The 24563-nt window shown below is 40.0% G+C and overlaps 1 long non-coding RNA gene across 3 annotated transcripts in view; it reads right to left on the bottom strand.

Moving 5' to 3' along the window:
• Positions 1–24563, bottom strand: part of LOC109385546 (uncharacterized) — a 145359-nt gene that overhangs the window by 14014 nt on the left and 106782 nt on the right. For 2 of the 3 annotated variants that reach the window (XR_002124649.1, XR_002124647.1), the window contains one exon: positions 15739–15868. This is a non-coding gene — a long non-coding RNA (uncharacterized LOC109385546). Of the gene's footprint in view, positions 1–8186; positions 8342–15738; positions 15869–24563 lie in introns of those variants that run through there. The other variant, XR_002124648.1, reaches the window with a different exon arrangement.

The raw sequence follows: 24563 nt of genomic DNA, 5'->3' as shown, positions 1-24563 counted from the left end.
ATATTCCACCAGAAGTAAATTATTCTCATAGTCAACTGATACTTAATTCATATCCCAAAGCTTCTGGGTCCTTTTAATAAACTGATATATTCTTCCTCCTACACATTTTTACCCAGATGATAACAGAGGATACATCCCACAGCTCCCAAGATTCTTTGCGATGTTCTAGTCCCTCTTCATTCACTTTCACTGGGGTGTTTCATTGGGCTGAAAGTGAATGGCATCTTATTAAATGCACAAGAGGATTATGTTGTAGGTAGAGGCATTGAGGGGAATATGCTGAGTCTGTGTAAAACGACGGGTCCTCATGGGTAGCCTGCCATGTTAGCACATTATGCCAAGGACCACCTTGTGGTCAAGAACATCAGCCTTAGAAAATAAAACACCAAGGGCACCTTTTCTAAAACTGCCACAAAACAGATGTGTTCCCAAAGTGCCTGGCACTAAACTTCACTAAACCTTGGTAAGAAACCGAGTTCCCACAACAGGGTTTCATGTGGTGACTCTGAGGACAGATTTAGGGATATGTGACTTCAGGCACTGCTTGTTTTTGCAAGAAGCCTTTTCGGGCCAAACATACAAGAGTTCACTGTAGACATATTGCTTATGTAGACATGTGATTTTGTACACTGCTTATAATGAGCTTTTTCAGAAAATGCGTTGTTTATATATGACTCATCCTTTTTTGAGACTAGCATAGCAATTGCTTTTAGAAAACCCAGCTATTAAAATACTTGAGTTTAAAAGAAGAAAACTTGCTTCCTACTGTTTCTTTCACTAAAGTGAATCAGATGTATCCTCATTGTTTAAATAGAATTGTTTAACAGATTTGTTCTGGAAGAAAAACATTTCAGGAAACACAGTAAGAGGTTTTCAAGCCCTTGCTATGGAAAAAATGTCTGCTAATGTCCCATTTCCCCTCCTCCCACTGAATAAGCCTGTGTGATCCACTGGCTAAGATGATAAACTATGAAGACAGAGACACTTTGGTTTTCTGCTCCTTTACTAGCTTTGAGGCCTTAACAGAATCACTTCATCTTTCTAAGACACAGCTTCCTTTTTTTTCAAAACAAACTCTTTAAGGATTAAAAGATAATACACACCACACACACAACACACACACACACACACACAAACACCTCGTATATTGCTGCTACTTGGCAGGGTAACTAGTGGTAATGGAGTAATAATTGTGAAAGCAGCAAAGTACCTTAGACAACTTTTGACTCAGGCCACTGCTCTGGTGCTCTTGTGAGTTGTATTCGCTGGTTCTGGGAGTCGACAGGTTTGGGAGATTTCCTATTCACATTCACTCCTAAATGTACATTGAACAACTGAAGTTTTCATTCACACACAGTGACTCAGGGTCAAGGACAATACCGCCTAGTCCACTTTGTGAGGTTGTCATCCCAATGACTCCAGCATGTCTACACGTAACTTACTGTTCAGAAATTTTTCTCTCCTTAGGATAGAGGATAAAGGAGAGAGACCCTTGTCCATCCCAGGAAGGTCTCTTCAGGAGATAAAGCTGTCCAGCAAATACTGTTTATGTACATCAACTTTCACTTATTAAATTTTATTACATATTCAGATTCTTATTAAAGTGGGAGTTGCTTTGAACATGCACTCATTTGATAATGGGTATTTTCTAACATTAAATGCTAAAGAATAAAAACCTGTCCTGTCAGGCAAAATGTTTGATATACAGGTTAATGTCAAGATATGTGACACTTGGGCTGGCCAAGTGACGCGTTGGTTAAGAGTTGGCGTGGGACGCCAGCTCTGAGCAGCAGGGCCGCCAGTTCAGATCCCACATGAGGGCCAGTGACGGTGCGCCCTCTACGGCTAATATGGTGAACAATAGCTCATCCTGGAGCTGGGCTGCCGTGAGTCTCTGGCGATGGCGTAGGCTGCAGTGGGCTGGCCGGCAGCTGGCATGTGCTTTCATGAGCTGCCGTGAGCTGCCGTGAGCAGTCATCCAATGGCCAGCGAGTGACTGCCTCACCCGGGAAGAGCGCAATGATAATACCAACATGGGCCAGTGAAGGGATGTCCTCCACAACTAGACTAAAGAACACAAGGACAGCAACTTGTCTGTTCCCCTTCCCAGATTCCCCAATGCGGTTCCCCTCCTCCAATTCCCCAATTCAAAAAAAAAAATCTAAAAAAAGATATGTGAAACTAAGCACTCAGTGTTTGTCAGATTGTTTGGCTTGTCAACCACATTACTGCACAGTAAAATATTGTCCAAAGCATTTCTCTGAAAGGGCATTTCTTTTGTTGGTTTGCCTGCTTTTGCTATAAAACTAACTAGCCATGACAATTAGCATAGGTTCAGGTCCTAAAAGAAATAGGGTTAACTGAAATGAAACCATGCTACAGGCAACTCCTTGTAATAAAAATGAAGCATGAGACATAACACAGGCAAAAAAATGTTGTACTTCCTCAGGCTCATGGCAACCAAATACATCCTTTCTGACACCTGTCGGAGTGATAAACATTTCATGGGCTGGTGGGGTTTTTTTTTGTTTTTTCAAGAAAACTTGCACAAATGGCATTTTAATACAGAAGACAATCCAAATTTATAAATTTTATACATTTCAAAGTAAATATTCAGACAATATTAAAAAAACTCAGAGACAAAAAAAATCTCAATATTTAAATGCAAAATTTATAATAAAATTAATATGGAACCCTGTTTTTGGATGATGTGGACATTGTTGTACCACCTTTAAAGCAAATCAGAATTCTTTATTGATAATTCAAAAATGTAAACTCTAACCATGCAGCAGAAGCATTTCCACACACTGGGTTTCCATGGTCTGGTCTATGTAGAAACGTTCCACTCAATACATAAAGTATTTGTTGGAAGAAGTAACCATTTGTCATTTGGTTGCACCTTGGATTTCTGCAGTTCTTTAAAGGGCTTTTATTGTTGTCTAACTGTTAGATGGTATGGGGACTCATAGGGACCCATAGTTCCCTCAGATTATGGATTTCTTTTCCAATCAATAAGCACATTGGATTTTTGAAAGCAATAAACAGCAAAGATGAGGCACTACTTGCTATGAAGGTCATGATCACCATGAGAATAAGTTCATTTTAGTCAAGAATTGGGATGAGTTTGTAATGACCTCAGGGTAGAAATGCCACATCTCAGACATGAGGCTAAGCCAAAGAATGGTGTCAGTGCTCAAGGAAGGGCCATTTTACCAATTCTCCACAGCCCACCTTGGTATTTTATGCTCACATAAATTGTTCTCCTTTCAATTAAAGAAAGCCATTGTTTTGAGCTCTCTGGTTTTTTTTTTTAAGCTGCATAAAAATAAAAAAATTTAGTTTTTCTGTTTGCCTCTGAAGCAGACAGATGCTTAAGAAATTACAGTTAACTTCATTATGTGCAAATCTTACTTTTCCCAAAGGGAAAATAATTGTTAATGATGTTCTTGCAACTAAAAACTTCTCTTCACCAAAGAAGGTCATTTTAAGAAGAATTACTTGTTATTCAAAATGAACACAGAATTAGTACAGAATTGCCTAAAGTATTGAGTTGTCGGAAAAGTCATGATGTATTTTGTCTATGTTTTTCAAAGGTCATTTATTTATATAAAGAACAAAGATCAATCAATAACATATTGCCCATTTTGTTCAATAACCTTTTGCCATTTTTAGTGAGCTTCATAATTCCTTGTTCATAGAAGGATGTGTCTTTATTGGTGAAAAACTGAACAAGGTGCTGATTTACAGTCTCATCTGAATTGAACATTATACCACGCAAGGAGTTTTGAAGAGAGCGAAACAAGTGGAAGTCTGATGGTGCAAGGTCAGGCAAATATGGTCCATCCAAGCTCCAATAATTTCTGACAGGTGATCAAACTTGTGTGTGGTCTCACGATGTCACAATGGAACACAACTTCTTTACAATTAACAAGCTCTGGAAGTTTCTGGATGACAAACTGTCCAATTGCCAACAGTACACATTCGAATTGATTGTTTGGTTCCTTGGTAGGAGCTTGAAAAACACGACACCTTTAAAATCCCACCTCTCTGAGAGCATAACCTTCCTCTGATGAATGTCTGCCTTCGATGTCATTTGAGGCGAATCATCACATCAGGAACAAGACCGTTTGCACACCACATTGTTGTAAACAATCCACTTCTCATCAGCAGTTATCGGTCGCTTCAAAAAAGGATCGTTTTCCTCATGTTTAATGAGCATATCGCAGATGTTTATACATGGAGTCAAATGAACTTCTTTGAGTTCATGCAGAACCCATATATCGACCTTGCTTACGTATCCCAGCTTCTTCAGGTGGTCGTGAATGCTTGAATGATGGATGTTCAATGTTTCTGCAATTTCTCATGTTGTGTAATGTGGGTTTGACTCGATCAATGCCTTTATTTTGTCGTCATCAATCTCGGTGGGCCTCCCTGGGCGAGGAGCATCACTGAGATCAAAATCACCAGCATGGAATTTTGTGAACCATCGTTGGCACTGACGTTCCTGGAGAGCATTGTCACTGTAAACTTTATGCAACTTTTCACAAGCTTGATGCACATTCTTCCCTTTATGGAAGTAAAACAGTAAAATGTGGCAAAAATGCACAGTTTGGTCTTTCATCTTCAACTTGTTGTATAATCTCCAAAAGTCAACCAAATTGCTGAATTTTTTTTTTTAAAGATTTTTATTGGGGAATTGGGGGGATGGGAACAGTGCTGGGGAATTGGGGCAAGGGGAACAGACAAGTTGCTGTTGTTTTGTTCTTCAGTCTAGTTGTGGAGGACGTTGCTTCACTGGCCCAAGTTGGCACCATCATTGCGCTGTTCCCGGGCAAGGCAGATCAGTTGCCGGCTTCTGGACGGCCGCTCACTGCAGCTGCTGGCTGCTCACGCTGGCTGCTGGCTACATACGGTAGCCCATGGCAACCCACTGCCAGGGGCTGCAGCCTACGCCGTCGCAGGTGACTCACGGCAGCCCAGCACCAGGTCGAGCTGTTGTTCAGCATCTTAGCTGTAGAGGGCAGTGTCACTGGCCCTCATATATGGGATCCGAACCGGGGCCCTCTGGCGTCCCAAGCCAGTTCTTAACCAACACGCCACTCGGCCGGCCCCTGAATTTTTTTTTGAATGAAGCTAGAACTGTCAGCTGTCAAGTGACATAGCAATAACATAGATGTGAATGATTCTAGTACTTCCAAAAATAAACTGGCACCATCTGTTGTAAAAATGCATCATGACTTTTCCGGCAACCCAGTATTTCTTGGGCATCTTATCTAATGATGGGTAAATCTCAGAAATTCCAATGACTAGGTTTAGTGAGTCATCAATGACCAATTACTCAATATACACACTCCCCACCCCCCATTTCTATTGGTAATAATCTCTCACTAATTTGGTGAGTGGTTTCATTATTTTAGTACGTCTTTTTTAAAATAGGAACATTTATGGAAACCATTACACTTCAGAGAGACTTGTGCCAATTTCAAAAAAGAGTTTTGGAAAAACAAAAACAAAAACACAGGATTCAGAGAATAGACATAAATTCAGGAACACCAGCACATTGCTTTCTTATCTGCATGTTTGAAAAATCTTAATAATAAACTGAAAGACTTATGGAGTACTAAAATACTCCATAAGTTTTTGTTTGTTTGTTTGTTTTAAGATTTTATCAGGGAAGTGGGGGAGGGGAACAGCATTGGGGAATCGGGGAAGGGGAACAGACAAGCTGCTGTCCTTTTGTTCTTCAGTCTAATTGTGGAGGACATCACTTCACTGGCCCATGTTGGTATTATCATTGCGCTCTTCCCGGGTGAGGCAGTCACTCGCCGGCCATTGGACTGCCGCTCACGGTGGCTCTTGGCAGCTCATGCTGGCTGCCAGCCACTCACGGTAGCTTATGGTGGCCCACTGCAGTTTCACTGCTGGCTACACCGTCGACAGCGAATCACGGCAGCCCAGCTCCAGGTTGAGCTGTTGTTCACCATCTTAGCTGTAGAGGGTAGTGTCACTGGCCCTCATGTGGCATCTGAACCAGGGACATGCTGCTCAGAGCTGGCGTCCCAAACCAGTTCTTAACCAAGGCACCACTGGCCGGCACAATACTCCATAAGTTTTGATGGTTGGTTGTGATAGCCTGAGTCCATAAGTTGAAGAAAACTATCAAACCAAGGGCATGGGCAGCAAGAGACAGAAAGTGCGTCATTAAATGCGTGGATGACTTGCACCAACACTGAATCCCTCAGGACCTCAGTGTCTCCTATGGCAAAGGGACAAGGTTGAACTAAATGATTCATAATGCTTTGTGTTTATAGCTAGTAAATAGGAGGACTCATCAAAATTTCCTAACTTGACAACTAATTTTTCTATGAATATTTTTAAAGATCATTAAGGTAAGAGGATACCCATATATTTGCATATATATTAAAGAAAAGTGCAGATGGATACATAAGAAACAGTCCATGGGAAGAATAAGGTGTGTGTGTGTGTGTATGGGGAAGAGGGGGTGCTTCACTTTATATTCTTCTGAAACATAAGAATGTTTACACCATGAGAATGTTATTTTTGCAATTAAAATAACTTAAACTACATAAAATGTACATAGAAACTGCAGTACAAATATTAAATTTAATAGTTTTTTCACAATTACTATTTACTTTCAAATATATAATTATTTCACAGCTGTACTAATATTGTATGAAAAATTTTTTTAGAAAATATTTAGGTTTAGAATTGTCTTAATCCTAATATTCTCTCTCTTTTGTCTGCTTATCCATTTTCTACCTAACTTCCAAGTCCCATTCACCTTTCAATACCTCTCCTCTTTCCTTGGCTTTTCATAAGCAACTCCACTCCAGCGCTTGCATTACAATGCAATCATGTTCATATGTCTCTCTCTCTCTCTCTCTCTAGAAGCCAAAGACAGAGACCTTGTCTTACTCGTCTTTATTTCCCCCCAGATTCTTAGCACAGTGCCTGGCATTGGGAAGTAGCTCTGTATATTTTATCCCCAGAACACACTGTGATGGAATTTGACACCTTATAAACTCTATTTGAGATACTTTTTTAATGCCACTGAAAACATATATACACAATGGAATACTACTCTGCAGTAAGAAAAGATGAAATACTGCCATTTGCGCCAGCATGAATGCATCTTGAGATTATTATGCTAAGTGAAAATAAATCAGAAAAAGTCGAGAACCATATGACTCCATTCATATGTGGGATATAAAACTGAAAGCAACAAAGGAACAAGACAAATAAATAATGAAACAAAAACTTGTAGACATATGCAGCAGTTTAATGGTTAGCAGAGGGTAAGGGGGGAGGGGGGTGGTAGAAGACAGAAAAGAGGGTCAAATATATGATGATGGAAGGAGAACTGACCCTGGGTGGTGAGCACACAATGTGATATACAGATGATGTATTATAGAAATGCACGCTTGAAACCTATGTAATTTTATTAATCATTGTCACTCCAATAAATTTAAATTAAATAAACAAATAAGAAAACATAAGGAGAAAGTAAAAGATAATCTTATTGCATACAGTAAACATGCATCTTATGGAAAGTAACAATGTGAGCTAAATGTCAGTGGAAGTATGTTAACCAAATAAGAATCTAGTTCTTCAGGGCTGGTTTGCTCTGGCTTACTGGGCAGACTCGGATTCAGTGACAATGTCCAAGGAAGTCTATCACCAAAATTTTTTTAAAACTTTTTCTAATCCAAAAATTTAAAGTAACAGGAATTAAATTTAATGAAAGATAATGTAAGTGTTGGGGTGGGTGAAAACAGTAAGAATCAGAATTGTGAACTGTGTCTCTCTGCACACCACTGCCAAGCTAAGCATCAGCAAGCAGCCCTTTTCAGAAGAGAAAGCAGAGACCCAAGATGGGATCAAACAGGCAGCTGATTTGTAATGGACAGTAACTTGAATTAGTCCAGGAACTGGAAACATGAAATTCAAGTTCCCTTTTTATTACTTACTCTCTGTACCAATTTGGACAACTCACTTCAGTTTCTAAGAGTTTAATTTCCTTACCTATAAAATAACATTTATCATCCTTGCCTATACAGTTACTGGAAACATTAGATGCCATGGTGTATATAAAAACAACCCATACACTATTTATTGTATATGGATATTATTGTGTTTATTATAGGGATTTCTTCAATAATTCCTCTTCCCTAGCCTCCATTGATTGGGTAGGTGTGCCATCGGGAAGTGGGAATATGCCACTGCATAGGAACCACAAGATCTGCCTTCCAGTTCTTGCTCCCACCGTTTGTAAGTGGGTAGTTGAAGGCAGTGCCTTACCTCTCTCTTCTTCAATTTGCCACTGGGAGGGGAAAAAACAATATTATGTTCACATAGTCTAGAGACATTTAACATAATCAAATGGGAAAATGGTTACAAAATGCTTTGCAAAGCAAGAAATTTTCAAGTAAAACAGTATATTTATGTCTTGAAAAGTGGGTGACAGAAAGGTAAAACGACTAATGCTAGAATGTTCAGCTTAAGATTATACATAGGAAAAAAATTAAACTAGCAATAAATTTCAAGTTCCTTCCACTACACTACCTATTTGAATAAGTAGATCGTGTACACAAAATATTGGTCATAAAAATATATAACACTATAAAAATGGAAGCTCTATTTTCTAATATAAAGAAAGCAAAAACTATTTATATGCATAAAAAGATTAAAGTAATAGTCATAGACCAAGGCATGATTATTCATCTGCATTTATTATGAAACAAAATATATTTACTCTATGTATTTGACAATAACTTCACTGACTACTGACTATTTCATAATAATTACTGGTTTCCAGCCTCTCATCTACTTTCCATGAAACCAAAAACTCTTTATTTCCAAGTCTAATGTTAGGGTACAGTTGCTGCTTTTCCTGTTTGTGCAACCAAAATTTTATTTAAAAAGTCATGCTCAAAATGTACTTGAGCATTAAACAACTAAGAAAACCAGCCTGGGCATTTTGCAATCAAAATTTCTAATGAACCTTATCAATTAAGATTTAATGAATTGTTCTTGCTTACTTATTTTTGGTTTTGATGTGTTTTATTTTTTAAATTACATCAACTTACTAAAGAACACACTTTCTGGTATTTTTGCAAGTTTCTACTGAGTTCAGATTAAAGAAAGATTTTTAAAAATTCTTTTAATGCTTTGAGGAAATGAGAAAAAGACTTTTTCACAGTGAACAATGTTACATTGTGTGTCTTTTGCATTTATTTCTCCTTCAGGGTATAATCTTTATGTATTATCCAAATTTACTATTAATATTATGACACACAAAAATGGTTCCAAGCAAGATTGCTGATTCTTGTTTATACACACAAAGGGATTCAAAATGTAAATCTTCATATTAGGAGTTTGTGAAATGTCATTCCGTTATGTGATCACTTCCTGTTCTATAATTTTGGTCAACATCTGAAAAAAATCACCAAATTATTACAAGATGCTGCAAAAGTACCCTCTTTCAAAAAAAATGTTGCCTTTGATCAGATTTGAAACTGAAACAATCTTGGAAACTGCCTTGCTCCTTTCTTTAAGACACCACTGTCCTACTGTGCTCATTTGCTCACCTTCTCCAACATTGGACCATAAACTCCTTAAGGCAGGGCCCATGCATAATCTCTCTTTATAACCCAAAGAGTTTAGCACCTAAAAAGGTGCATCAAAAGTGTTTGTGGAATTGAGTTTCCATAACAAGTAATGTATGCTATAATTTTACAACTTTATCCTCTGTATTACTAACTTCCTGTGATGACTGAGAAGATACCCCCAAAGAGCATGACTTTTACCAGTCATAAATGTCTGTACAGCCTACCTGCTTCTGGGAACCAATACACACTTGCTATTCCTTATCCTCACAGCAGCACAGCTATGTAAAGGCATGCCAGACAGAACCCAAAATCCAAGAGGTCAATAGCTAGCATGACCATGTTAACATGAATTGTCCTGGTATCCTGTTTGGCCTAATGAATCCCTTTCACCCTCAAAAGTGTTGTCTTTGGATGATATGTTATATGGTCCTCTTATTAACAGCTATGCTTCAGCTGTGTCCTTTTATTCTCCACTTGAAAACTTTGAGAGTAGGTCCTGAAAAAAAACATGATACGCAAAATTGTGCAGAAAAAAAGACAGTGTAACAGGAGGTGGAATGGGGCATTTTCTGTTGCCCTGAATTAGCACCTAAGACCCACAACTGAAAATAAGAGGCAGAGAACACTCCACAATTTAAAAAGGATGGCTGGGCTGGCCGAGTGGCACATTGGTTAAGAGTTGCCTTGGGACACCAGCTCTGAGCAGCAGAGACCTGGTTCAGATCCCAAATGAGGGCCAGTGAAGCTGCACCCTCTACAGCTAAGATTGTGAACATCAGCTTGGCCTGGAGCTGGGCTGCCGTGAGTCGCCAGCGACGGCGTAGGCTGCAGTGGGGCTGGCCGGGAGTTAGTGTGCGCTTTTGTGAGCTGCCATGAGCCACTGTGAGCATCCGTCCAATAGCCGGCGAGCGACTGCCTCACCCAGGAAGAGCACAATGATAATACCAACATGGGCCAATGAAGCCATGTCCTCCACAACTAGACTGAAGAACAAAAGGACAGCAACTTGTCTGCTACCCTTCCCTGATTCCCCAACGTGTTCCCCTCCCCAATTCCCCAATAAAATCTTTAAAAAAAAAAGAATGGCCAACATCAAGAATCAGAAACCTGTGTCAAAGCTCGTTAGAAAGCAACCAAACTTGACCTAGTATTCCCAAGTCATTAATGCAGCCCCATCCCAATCCCCAACCTCACCACTTCTTTTAGCTTATAAACTGGATTGGACAGAGGAAAGAAACTATGGGAGCAGCCCTGAATTATTGGCACAGAGGGTGGTGCAGAAACCTAAGTGGAATGCAGTCACGCCCCCACTGAAGAGGGAGGCTCCCAGGAAATCATTTGGAGAGATGGGGCAATTTGAGAAGAGGAGACCATAATCTCATTCCCCAAGGATGTCTGCTTATGCAAAGAACTTAGAGATCTCCCTCACTATTCCTATAGAACCAGGGGAAGAAAACTGGCAAGAAAAAGCAGGACAGAGAAGACACCATGGAGGGCCTGAACATCCTCCACTTAGAGTGGCAAAAAGTGTGTGTTCCTTAGGGTCATGTGGACACAACAGTGAGAAGTTGGACTTAAGCTGTCTTGCCAGTACCGGAACCAGGAAGGCTGCTGACTGCCAGGGAAGATGCATTCAAAGAAGTTGAGTCTAAACCAAAGGCAGGTGTCCTCCAAGGACAAGTGTATGATAAGGAGACACCAAGGCCCCACACACACACCTTCCACAAAGGGTCATCCCAAATACCTGTGCACATCCAGAGAGCTGGCCTTTGGACACCTGTTGCACAGAGGTCTTCAGTGGCTAGACAGTGGTGTCCAGACTGGCAGTAACAATGACAAAGCCACACAGCAGCCAGATAAGGAAAAGACACTAGTATCTTTCCCCTCTCTGTTTACCAGCATTAATATATATATATATATATATATATATATATATATATGTGGAACTAGAAAGAAGAGGAAGATAACGACAAAAAGTCTCAAAGGTAACACAACAAGTCATCAGAGCTGTAAGATTTAAGTCAGGTAGAAGATAAGATTTTTAAACTGGATGGGTTTGCTTTTTGTTGAGCTAGAAATGAGCAGGACATTTCCAATCTGGCCTAATATGTCACTTTAGGATGCTATTCAGCAAGAAAAGAAAGTCAAAATCAACAGAGTTGAGCACAATAATTAGAACAAAGTAAACTCATTCCAAATATGCACCTAACCAACTTGAGGCTGGCTGCCAGAACTCAAAATCAAGCTTTACTTTCTAAGTCTGACCTTTGGAAATGAATCAAGTGCTCAGAGACAAGTGCTCAAAGTCTCATGAGCCTGGAAAGGTATCCTGGCTTGGTGTCCAGCAAGGACTGACTTCTTGTCTGCATCCTATGTTCATGTCCTATGCATTTAGTGGCAGCTCAGGAATTCACTAATCCATATAAATGGTTTAATTTAATAGTGTCTGACCCATTGATTAGAACTTTGCTGGAGACCTCAAAGCCTTACCTGTTTTTCTAACCAGTTTCCGAGGTAATGCTTTCTCTCCTCCAAATCCATCCCTAAAGCTTGAAAGGATTCCCAACAAGGAGGCAGAGCCAACCAAGGAACACCTCAGCCAGGTAACCTGACTCCCAGGTAACAATCCTTTCTGTCTTTAGCTTCTGCATCTGCTTTCCACTCCCCCACTTTTTTGGTGACATGAGATTTGAAAAAGGAAAACCTTCCTCATAAAAATGTTGAGGACCTCCCTCAGAAAAGGTAGTTTACAGGCTGTAATTGAACTTGAAAAAGGGTATTCTCTTGAAAACATTCTGAAGCACTACATTAGGTCTGCAGGCTTCAGAAATGGCTCTGATGAAAACCAAAACCCTCTTCCCTAATCCTACTTAAAATTAGCAAGAAGTTTAATCTTAGCACTAATAAGTCTCCAAGCCAGACTCATTCTGGATTGGCTCACACTAGGCCGGAGGAGTATAAAGACGGTCAAAACCAGTTAAGTATTAAAGGCTTTCTTATCTTAGATGTGGGCGCCATGAACCCTTTTTGCTGTCTTCACTGTACCCTTGTCCCTATAAGCCTCCCAGTAATATTTTTATAGGATAGAGTCAAATTACCAGTTGGTCAGGGGTCACAGATTTCTTAGCTTCTGACTTTATCTGGAACTTGGAACTAACTCCAACTAGCTCTGCTCCAAGGTATGCAGTTCTGTTTCCATGCCTTTTTTAGCTTTTGACTCAGCAATGTTCAATTGAGTCTATACCACCGTGCCAATCTTTTTGGCCCACACCTACCTACAACACCCCCAATTATGGGAGAAAGATTAATAATAACAAACCTCCATAAGTACTGGTCTAGATTTAAAAGAAAAATTATTTTCCAAATATTTTCTTTCAATACCTCACATTACACAGGTAGCCATAAACTCTACTTATATGTAGTTCCAAAGCCTTTAAGTTTCAGGAGAAATGTTGTAACCTTAACTATGTCCCAACACACACACACACACACACACACACACACACAGCTCACCATCACCATAATCACCACTACCATTAGGACAAGTGTACAATTTGGAAAACAAAATAGCAAATTCTATTACTCCTAAAACAACTAAGTAACAGACTGTAAAGAACCTCATTTAGCAGAATAAGCCGAATAAGCCAAAGTGAACAAAAAACATCATTAAATGTATGAATAGGATTTAACACCAACAAATTGAACCAATATACTTAGTTTTGTTTTTGGAAATTTTATTTGTTCTGTCTAAAAATCTATGGAGTTTAAAGAGGCAAGGAGGAAAGCTAAAAGTATTAGACTGACCCACTTACACCCCTAACCTTGAATATTTAGAATAGAACCAACTTTCTTGCCAGCACTCTTCTCTCTTGTCTTTCCCATCATTCTACCACCCCACATAATCATATGCTCAAGGGATTTTTCGGGAAGCCCCTAATATTCTTTAAAAATCTTGGCATGCATTTGATGTGAAGGGAACCATGTTTACCCAAAGACAGGTTGTTTTGATATTCTGAAAGAACATGGGTTTTGTAGTGAAGGTAGACCTGGGGCTCTATGCCTGGCTCTAGCTATGAAAATTTAGGTTCAGTACCTCTCTAAGCCTTGGTGACTTTATCTGCAAGATATGGTCATTGAATCCTATCTCTGAGTATTTACTATAAGTAATACATGTGTAGGAGCTAGCATATAATAGTTTTTTGATAAATGCTTTGCATATGAATTTAGCTCTTAATCAAACCGAAATGGAGAAGCAGTTTCTGGACAACATTTTAATTATATAATACTTAATATCATTCAAATCTGCTGTATGAGTGCTTTGGTTAAGTAGGTCTCAGAAGACAGCTAAGTGAAACGTCATTAGCTTTTCCCCTTTTCTTGTTAATTTTCAATTATTTACCCTTTTGGTTTTGGCTAGCCACTAATAGATTATTTGACCTCTAAAATCACCTGAGGAAACAACAAGGGGATTCATTTGTACATCCTCAAGTTCAAAACCAAAATCAAGATTTTGATAATCTGCTATGCTGGCCGCCCCGAGAGAACATAAGGGAAAAAAGGTGATGAATAAGGCATTGTTTCCCTGTGGGAACCACATTTTCATCAAAACAGCAAAATTCAGCATTGCTTAGCAGCTTACAATTTTTAACAGTTTATATCTGTAACAGAAACATGAAAGTATTTCCAAGACCTCTTTTTCGCTTTGTTAAAACAAAGTCTGCATTTCTAACCAGCTACATAGAAATGGCACTGAGGCAAACAGCAGTCAAGAGGGTTTAAAATACAAGGATTGAGGTCCTCGTTGCAGTGAGGGGGGTAGGGAAAAAAAAAGTTTTTCAAGTGTTATGATTCCCCTCTCCTTGCATACCCCTTTCTAGAGGTACACCTGTTTTAGGCCTGTTATAAATACACTAGATAGATACAAGCCTGATTAAGACACAAGCCTTCAACGGATGGGCAGTATATACTTTTAACCACCTGAATAATGACTGCAATAGAATCGTTGACTTCGAGCATACTTCAATGACCCTATCTAGTCTAGCCACTCACTCTATACAGGAATTTCTCCTGTCACATACTCAAACATGCCAATGAAGAGAAATGTATTCATTTTCTTCCAGGCATCCTATCCTGCTACAGCTCTGAAGCTCAGGTCAAGCTCAGGAAACCTAGTCACTGCAAATTTTATAACTATAGAGCTACTTAACTTCACAGATAGGGTCCTGATATGAGGCCGCCTGAAGACACACAGGGAAGAAGCCAACTTCTGGAGCTTTACTGATTCCCAATTAGGTGTCTACTGCTGAGACCTAATGGCAGCCATTCTACCACCAGCAGATAGATGGTGCTTCCTCCGAAGATGCTCCTTCTCAGCAGACAAGCATGCTGAGGGTCCATGCTGAGGGTCAAGGAAGGTGAGGACGTCCATCAGTTCTAAGGGCTCCTAAGGGTGGGTTAGGCTGGTGTTTGAACCTGAACTTCAAAGGAAAAGAGAGAGCCCAGTCCCCTTTCTTTTATTCCGCTTAGTCTAGTCTAGTCAACACCCAATTACCCAAGTAGCACTTGAAGTTTGCATAGTCCAATCCTAGGCCAACAGCGTGTTGAGACGTGAGGCAAGGCAGGCCTCCCCCAGATCACTTCTCCCTCTGTGGAGGGAAGACCATTCAGGAGACTTCTTCCTCCCCAGTGGAAGACAAACTGGGAAAGCCTGTGCAGCAGAACTGGCTTTATTGCCTGTTGGCCTAATAATTAAGAAGACTGGATGTTACCTGGACTTTCTGTGGTGATCATTTTGCAATATATACAAATATTGAACTTTTATGTCATATACCTGAAACTAGTATAACGTTATATGTCAATGTTACCTCAATTAAGAAAACTGGCTTTACATTTAACTTCTCACATAACTTTTTTTAGTGAAAAACTTACCTCCAACATCAGAACCAGCAAGAAAACTAGACTTTACCAACCAGTTACAGTGCCCATGTCTTCTTCAACTTTGTACCCCCTCAATGTTCAGAGCAGTGCACATAGTAGGCACTTGGCAAACAGCAAAGACATAAGTGAAAGACTGAAATGTATAAAGAATGAAATGTATTCCATGACTAACCTTCAAAAGCGTTTCTTCCGGTTGGGGAGTATCAGACTTACAGGGTTCGCTGAGCAGTTCTTCCACCTTTGCAATAAGGTTTCTGTACTGAACGATTTACAGAAGGCAAGCCTGAAGAGGTATTTCCAACCTAAGGTGTTCAAAAATAGAAGAAACACACATGAGGAAAACAAAACATATTCTCTGGCTTTTGTTCATTTGACGTATGTGCAACAGAACTTTTCATATTTATATAATATTTAGGAAATCGCTCACGTAGGATCAATACAATAGAAGCACAATTTCTTACTGAATTGTTACATGGGCAGAAGTGGAACTTGACTAAATTTTCCCTCTCATTCTGGCCTTTTCTTAAGCCAAGTTGCAACAATATGGCTTTAAAAAAAACAAGGGAACTCTTTATGCACGTGACTTAAAGTAAGATGTAGAAAATACAGGCAATAATGGGTTCTTCTGGATCATTTAGCCCCATAGCTGGGTATATCAGAAACACCTTGGAAGTGTGTATGTGAAAGATAGAGAGACTGAGGAAGACAGAGAGACAAAGACAGAGAGATAGAGAGAGAGAGAGGGAAATAGATAAAGAAATAGCCCTCAGGGGCTTAGAGGTAAGAAATTTTTCAAAACAAAACAAAAAGATTGAAAAATTTGTTACTGTCTAGTGCACATTCAACATACATATGAGGATCCACAGCTACATCATTGATTGGATGAGGCTAGAGAGCTGATGAAAATGAGAAGAGGAATTCCTAACACCAACCTTACTGCCACTAACTTGATTAAACATTGTCTATGGGAAGCTCTGCATTGCTGTAGGGAAGCTCTAAGTAAATTTTGTTCTCCCTTTTCTGGTATTATATGCATGATTGCATATGAGTCAGTTTCACCCAGGTGGATTCCAGCTTGTTTCGGGCAAAACCTCTGCCTTGCAGATTTTACTGACCTAAATATGATCCATTCACAATACCTGGCACACAGTAGCTACTCAACAAGGGTACAAATATTTGACTGAATGAAATAACATTTCTCTTTAAAACCTACCACCACATATACCTTGGGAACCGTTTTCTCATTACTTCTCATTTATTCTCCTATACTTTTCTTTCTTGTGTGTTTTCACCATAATAACATGTATTCATTTTAGTGTTCTTTTGCATATCTGAAGGCTTTTGTCCCTCAGATCTTGTCATCGTGAATCATCATAAAGAACACAGACTTTAAAAACAGGGAACATCTGCTTTTTCTTTTTACAACCCATTATTTCAGATAACGCCTTTCTCATAAAAGATGATCAAGTCTGCAGAGTATACAACTGGCAAAAGCCCCCTTCCCTCATTCCAGCCACACAGTTCCAATGGGACTTCCACATTCGTGCATGATTCTACCTGCCATGGAGGATTGTTCTAATAGCAGGCTCCGAATTCCAGCTGGGCCCATCAGAACATTTTTCCCTTCGGGTTTCAATTCTACTCGAACAGACTGATTGTGTTTAATGCAAAGCCTGAGAGATGTGAACATAAACCTTCCACATGACCAAGTTTCCAGTCACAAAGATGAGCTGGTCTGAAAGAATGACCCAACACAAGAAGAGGCAGATAACAGAAATGTTAAGAAAGGACTGTGCTAGGCACTCGAGTTGCAACAACTATCAAGACAATATGGTCTCTGCTCTGGCAGAGATTGGGAGCCATTAAATCCACATCCCCCCACCACTATCACCACTTTTTTGCTTAAATTAGCTTGAATGTCATCCAAAAGCATTCTAACTTCAGTTATACTATGAATTAAACTTCTGTGCACTTCTCTTCAAGTTTAATCATATCAATTTTTATGATAAAAAAAATCTACTTTCCAAACAACTGGGTTACCAACAAAATTTGGACCTTGATTTATGCCTAAATTGCATAAAATATCCCTTAAGAAAACTAGAAAATCCTCTTCTGACTTACTCAACACCTAAGAATCTCAAATTTTTTTCTTTTATTAATTCTTTAAAGACATGAATTTAAGTATATGTGATGCAACACATTGCTTTGCTTCCAGCAATATTATTGTATTTCCCTATACCAATTACTCAGGAAACTGATACAGGAGTAACTTTACCTCTTTTTCCCAACCTGGGTTCTTTTAAAATAAAACATAAAACTCTATGCCTGTAGGTGGTGTTACACGGCATCTCCAAGACATTCCTAACATTTGAAGACGATAATAAGAAAAACATCTATTTTTAATACCATAATTTTAGGCAAAGGAAACTGGTTCATCTTTTAGAATGTGATGTTTCCAAACTGAGATATGAGGAGGACACTCCCCTGCTTAGAGTCCAGCAAGAGAAATGCAGAAAATATGGGGAAAAAAAAAAAACACCCTATTTTCAGAATACATGGCTGGGACGCTCTGCTCTGTGACACCACACTTCATACCCACACTGTCAGGGTGCACCCATGTGAGCAACTTCAACAAGGACTTCACAGGAGAGGCACCCTCACTGCACCTCAACAGGCAGTCCCTCATGGCCACTGAAGATGTAGCCTTCCAGGACTAATTTCATAGCCCAGGGCTGCTAGCCCCTCCCCTGCCCCTGCCCTGACAGAGCTCTTTGTAGTTTCTAAAAAGGCCATTGGGGATTGCCCCATCCATCAAAATAGAAATTTTCAAAAGTAATAACAAGTGTGGAGAGGCTGTGGAGGAAAAGAAACCTTCATACACTGCTGGGAGGAGTGTAAATTGTACAGCCACTATGGAAAACAGTATGGAGTTTCCTCAAAAAATTAAGAACAGAATTACCAGGGTGCCGGTTGGCTCAGTTGGTTAGAATGCAGTGCTCATATAACACCAAGGTTGCCAGTGTGATTCCCACACAGGCCAGTGAGCTGCGCCCTCTATAATAGATTGAAAACTGCTGTTTGACTTGGAGCTCAGCTGTGCCTGCCACAACCAGATTGAAAACAATGACTTGACTTGGAGATCAGCTGCGCCCTCCACAACTAGATTGAAAACAACGACTTGACTTGGAGCTGATGGGTCCTGGAAAAACACACTGTTCTCCAATAAAGTGTAAAAAAAAAAAAAAGAACAGAATTACCATACAACCCAACAATCCATATTCTGGGTATATACCCCCAAAATCTGAAAACATTTATCCGTAAAGATATATGTGCCCCTATGTTCATTGCAGCATTATGCATGGTGGCCAAGACATAGAAATAACCTAAGTGTCCTTCGATAGATGACCGGATAAAGATGTGGTATATATACAATGGATAATTACTCAGCCATAAGAAAAGATGAACTACTGCCATTTGCGACAACACAGATGGATCTTAAGATCATGCTAAGTGAAACAACTCAAACAGAAAAAGTCAAGAACCATATGGAGTCACTTATATGTGGCATATAAAACTGAAAGCAACAAATGAATGGCAAAGAAACAAAAACTCATAGACACAGACAACAGTTTTGTGGTTACCAGAGGGTAAGGGGGGAGAGGGGATGGTAGAAGAGGAAAAAGGGGGTCAAATATATGGTGATGTATTATAAAAATGCACACGTGAAACCTATATAATTTTACTAACTGATGTCACCCCAATAAATTTAATTTTTAAAATTTAATTAAAATTTTAAGAATAATAAAAAACTGTAGCATTTCTCATCAGCATGAGGTTGCACATGGATCCTAAGGGATGAAGGATAACAAAACGCTTTCCCACGTTCTTTATATTCTTTGCATTTCTCTCCTGGGTCATTTCTCATGGGTATAATATGGTTAGAATTCCTTCTGATGGAAGGAATTCTAACATAGGTTATAATCCCGGGGTTTCTCTCCAGGTTGAGGTGGTGTCTGTTAAGGATAAGTGGTAGCTACAGGCTTTCTCACTTTCATTTCCATGGGGGATTCTCCCCCACAGAAAGTCTGCATCTTTTCCTGCCAGTAGAAGGTTTTCCCCAAGGTTTATTCTGCTTTACTATGGTCTTTTTGGTTTTAAATTGAGATTTCTGGTCGGCACAGGTGTCTGGGGGAATTTGTCTCTCCTCTGGTCTCAGCTCTTCCTGCTGAGCCTAGATGAGCAGCTGGGCTTCCTGAGATGATACCTCACTGAGGCCGGGTTTGCAAAGTTCTCCAGCATATCGTCTCTGCACAAGATTTTCTGAGCAGGTCCAGCATTGCCCACTGCTTCTAAGGGACGTCCACCACCACCTGAAGGTCACTCAGTCCTCTGACCAAGTTGTCAGCAACCCTAGGGGCATCCTTCCTCCTCCATATTCCAATACTGGAGTCACACTGGATCTTGAAAGTGTCCCCTCTGAAAGAGACAAGGATGGCAGCTGTCATCACTTTATGTGGTGCTGGTACTAGAGAAAGGCTGGAGCTGCTCATGGGTGCCACAGACAAATAACAAGGCAAACAGCAGCGCTGGAAGAGTGAAGATCGCGCACATTCCCCCCTCTGGCCTTGGGGCTTAGAAGGAGTGGAAGTTAGAAGGGGTGAAAGGCCCCTGGGCAGCCAAGGAGCGCCTGAGGTGGCGGGAGGGGCTGTGGCCCATCCTCCAGGCTCCAGGCACAGAAATCCTAGCGTCCTCCCACCGGGATGGCAGAGTGCCACTGCCTACATGATAAACTTTTCAATCTCTTACCTTGGCGTCAAGTCCTTTCGCCTACCACGGCCCTCCGCTCCAGCCGGCATCCTCTCATTCTGCTCACCACATCCACTCTACACTCCACCAGCTTCACCTGGCCCACACCGAGTCTGTCAATCCCCACAAACTTGCAGTACTAACCCTCTCACATCCAGGCAGACTGAGAGCAGTTTCCTCTGCTTGCAATAACCTCCATCCATCCTTAAACACCTGGAGAACGTTTTCTTTCTTTCTTTCTTTCTTTTTTACTTTCTTCCTTTCTTTCTTTCTTTCTTTCTTTCTTTCTTTCTTTCTTTCTTTCTTTCTTTTTTAATTAAAGTTTATTGGGGTAACAATTGTTAGCAAAGTTACATAGATTTCAGGTGTACAATCCTGTATTATATCATCTATATATCACATTGTGTGTTCACCACCCAGAGTCAGTTCTCCTTCCATCACCATATATTTGACCCTTTTTACCCTCATCGACCACTGCCCTTCCCCTTACCCTCTGGTAACCTCTAAACTATTGTCTGGGTCTATGAGTTCTGTTTCTTCATTTGTTTTTTCTTGTTCTTTTGTTGTTTTCAGTTTTATATCCCACATATCAGTGAAATCATATCGTTCTCTACTTTTTCTGCTTGACTTATTTCGCTTAGTATGATAATCTCAAGATCCATCCATGTTGTCGCAAATGGCACTATTTCATCTTTTCTTATGGCAGAGTAGTATTCAATTGTGTATATATACCACAACTTCTTTATCCAGTCATCTATCGAAGGACACTTTGGTTGTTTCCATGTCTTGGCCACCGTAAATAAAGCTGCAGTAAACATTGGAGTAAATATATCTTTACGGATAAATGTTTTCAGATATTTTGGGTAGATACCCAAGAGAGGGATTGCTGGGTCATATGGTAATTCTATTCTTAATTTTTTGAGGAATCTCCACACTGCCTTCCATAGTGGCTGCAGCACTCTGCATTCCCACCAACAGTGTATAAGGGTTCCTTTTTCTTCACAGCCTCTCCAACACTTGTTATTATTAGTCTTGTTGATGATAACTATTCTAAGTGGCGTGAGGTGATATCTTTCACTCAAATGTCCCTCCTTCTATGAAATCTTCTATGAATCATTCCACTGGTACATCCACTCCGTCCTATTCTACCATCATTGAGTCTTGCATACGACCCTCATAGAACTTACTCCACAATATTATTTTTTGTCTTCCCTACTAGGCTGAGACTTCTTGAGGACAAAAACTGTGTTTCATTAATTTTGAATTACCATTATCTAATCCAATGTCAGGTATGCTGGTACCCCCTAAACAGGAAGAAAAAAATTGAAGAATATTTGGTGATTTCAAATAAGGTAATTTCTGGCTGACTTATGCTATTCTGGATGAAAGCAGGGGATAAAGTAAGATTCAACCAATCATGTCATAAGGTATACTTAGAGTGTGACAAGCTATCTCCACAGGCCCAGATAGAAATAGAGCCATTATTCTGTCTGACCTAGAACTATAACTATGAAACCTGGAAGGAACCTCTATGATCCTCAAAGAGGTAGCATCTTATAGATGTTGGAAACAGACTCTGCCATCAGTTCAAGTCCAAACCCATGGTATAGTTTCATAATCTTGGGTACGTTATTTAACTTCTCCATGCCCCAGTTTCCTTACCTAATGGGTGCTTTTGCTAGTTAGAAAAATTCATTTTTTTCTTCCATGTACGAGTACAAGTAGGGGTTCATTATTAAAGGGATGTATAACATACAGACATGTCCTATAAGTATCAGGTGACAATGACCTCTGTAAGGCATAAATATCGATGTAACCCTATTATATTATATGACTTTATGTGGTTATTGCCCTTTAAAATTCTAATTTACCCATAATCCACTTCAGCATATAGTAAAACTAAATTGCCACTGTTGAGTCCTGGATAAACCTCATATATTTCAGGTTTATTTCAGGTTTGCACAGCAGTTTCAAATTTTGGCGTGCTTGTTTGCTTTGTTGTTGTTTACTTGCTTGCTTAAATTGAGCTTCATTAAGGAAAATGTGCATATGAAATAAGCTGTAAAGTTCTCCAGAGGTCAAACTTGATCATAATCAATGTTTCCACCTCTTGAGATCTAACCAAACCTTAACTCTTGAAATGGGAGCTGACTTCTGATACTGACAGGTGTGCAAACTACCATGAAGATGACATTCTAATGACAGGCAGTTTTCCATTTTCTTGCTGTAAGACAACACTTCCATTTTTTTAAATAGTACTAAATGTCTCCTAATGTAAGATCAGGGGAAGGAGAAGAATTACAGGGTAAAAAAAGGCAATAGATCCTGGTCTACAGCATTTTTAGACAGCAGCAATTAATTTTCTTCATAGTTCTCATCCCACACTCTGGTTCAGTCAGAATACTACTTGTTATTGATCCAAAAGGCATTCAGTTTTAACTGTGGAATCAAGAAAACGGATGTAACTTATTTTTCTGTTATCTGACATGATACTTAGTATTGTTTGAATGAGACATTTGTTTTTAAGAGTCTTTTAACTCTGTGGTTTTAATCATTTGACCAAAAATTTTTAGGAACTAGAAGGTAATCTGTGACTTTTTTTTGCAGGAAAAGCAATGTAGCCAAAGTAGTTTTCCACATCTCTGTGTTGGGCAAGTATGCGTAGTCTATTTTATTTACTCAATTTAACATGTGGCCTATTTTAATACCTTTCCTTGGCTTGAGAGTTAGGAATCAATAAGCATGTAATTAGAAAATATTAAAGCTATAGGGACTGGAACTGAAATGACTGCTATCAGGCATTCCAAAAATAATCAAATTAATGTCTTGGTTCTATAACTCAAATGCAACCTTTACACGCTGCTTTATGATTAAAATGTTCCTTGGAAATGAAATTTCTTTTTCCTCTCTTTGCAAGATGATCAATGATCAAAATTTTTTGCAGCCCGCCAAAATTATCCGTTTACATGTCACTGACCAGCCTCTGAATAGTGACAGTTTTATGGATGAAGCTTAATTTTCTATTAAGAACTAAGAGTGACATATAATGTGTATACATAAGTCAGTAAACAAAAGAATCAACTGACTTTGATGGAATAATCTAAAATAAAAACAATATTTTTAAAAGATGAGGGCCGGCCGAGTGGCGCGATGGTTAAGAACTGGCTTGGGACGCCAGAGGGCCCCGGTTTGGATCACACATATGAGGGCCAGTGACACTGCCCTCCACAGCTAAGATGCTGAACAACAGCTCAACCTGGAGCTGGGCTGCCATGGGTCACCCGCGACAGCGTAGGCTGCAGTCCCTGTGGCAGTGGGTTGCCATGGGCTACCGTGTGTAGTCAGCAGCCAGCGTGAGCGGCCAGCAGCCAGCGTGAGCAGCCAGCAGCCGCAGTGAGCAGCCATCCAGAAGCCGGCGACTGATCTGCCTTGCTTGGGAAGAGCGCAATGATGGTGCCAACTTGGGCCAGTGAAGCAACGTCCTCCACAACGAGAATGAAGAACAAAACGACAGCAACTTGTCTGTTCCCCTTCTCCCAATTCCCCAGCACTGTTCCCATCCCCCCAATTCCCCAATAAAAAATCTTAATAAATAAATAAATAAATAAATAAATAAATAAAAGATGAAGCAGGAAGGTAGAGCATCCCTTTCTGACTCCTGTATAAAGAAGCCAGCTGACACCCACCAAACTACATGAGTTTCCCTAACACCTCGGTTCCCCATGGTTCCCAACCCTACCTCCCACGCTCATTTCTCAGGCCTAGTTCCTCAGGCCTAGTTTTCCACCCAACCCTTTCAACTATCCAGTTGGGACTCATTGTTTGGACTCTTAGGGAATGTAACTTTCATCTGTTTCTGCAGCTCTAAATGTTGCCACAAGTAAAAGAGACTGTCCTCAGCCCCAGGGGATACACAGGCTGCTGAACTGCCCCACCCCACTCACTCAAGCTGAGGGGTGGGGGTGGGGAGGGGTTGAAGGTTGATTATCTAATTTGTAAGGAGCCATAATTGCAAGATCAGGATGACACAAAAAAGAAGAAATATGATCTTAGGAAAGGAAAAAATAAATTATCGACACATATTATTTACTACTGATGGGCCCATAATGACAGGTCTAGTTTTTATTGTAAACAAAACAGAAAGAGAGAGAGAGAGAGAGAGAGAGAGAGAGAGAGAGAGAGAGAGAGAAG

This window comes from Hipposideros armiger, unplaced genomic scaffold, assembly GCF_001890085.2.
Source record: "Hipposideros armiger isolate ML-2016 unplaced genomic scaffold, ASM189008v1 scaffold_118, whole genome shotgun sequence".
Lineage (NCBI taxonomy): Eukaryota > Metazoa > Chordata > Mammalia > Chiroptera > Hipposideridae > Hipposideros > Hipposideros armiger.
The sequence above is the reverse complement of the archived record's forward strand: the minus strand, read 5'-3'. Positions and strand labels throughout refer to the sequence as shown.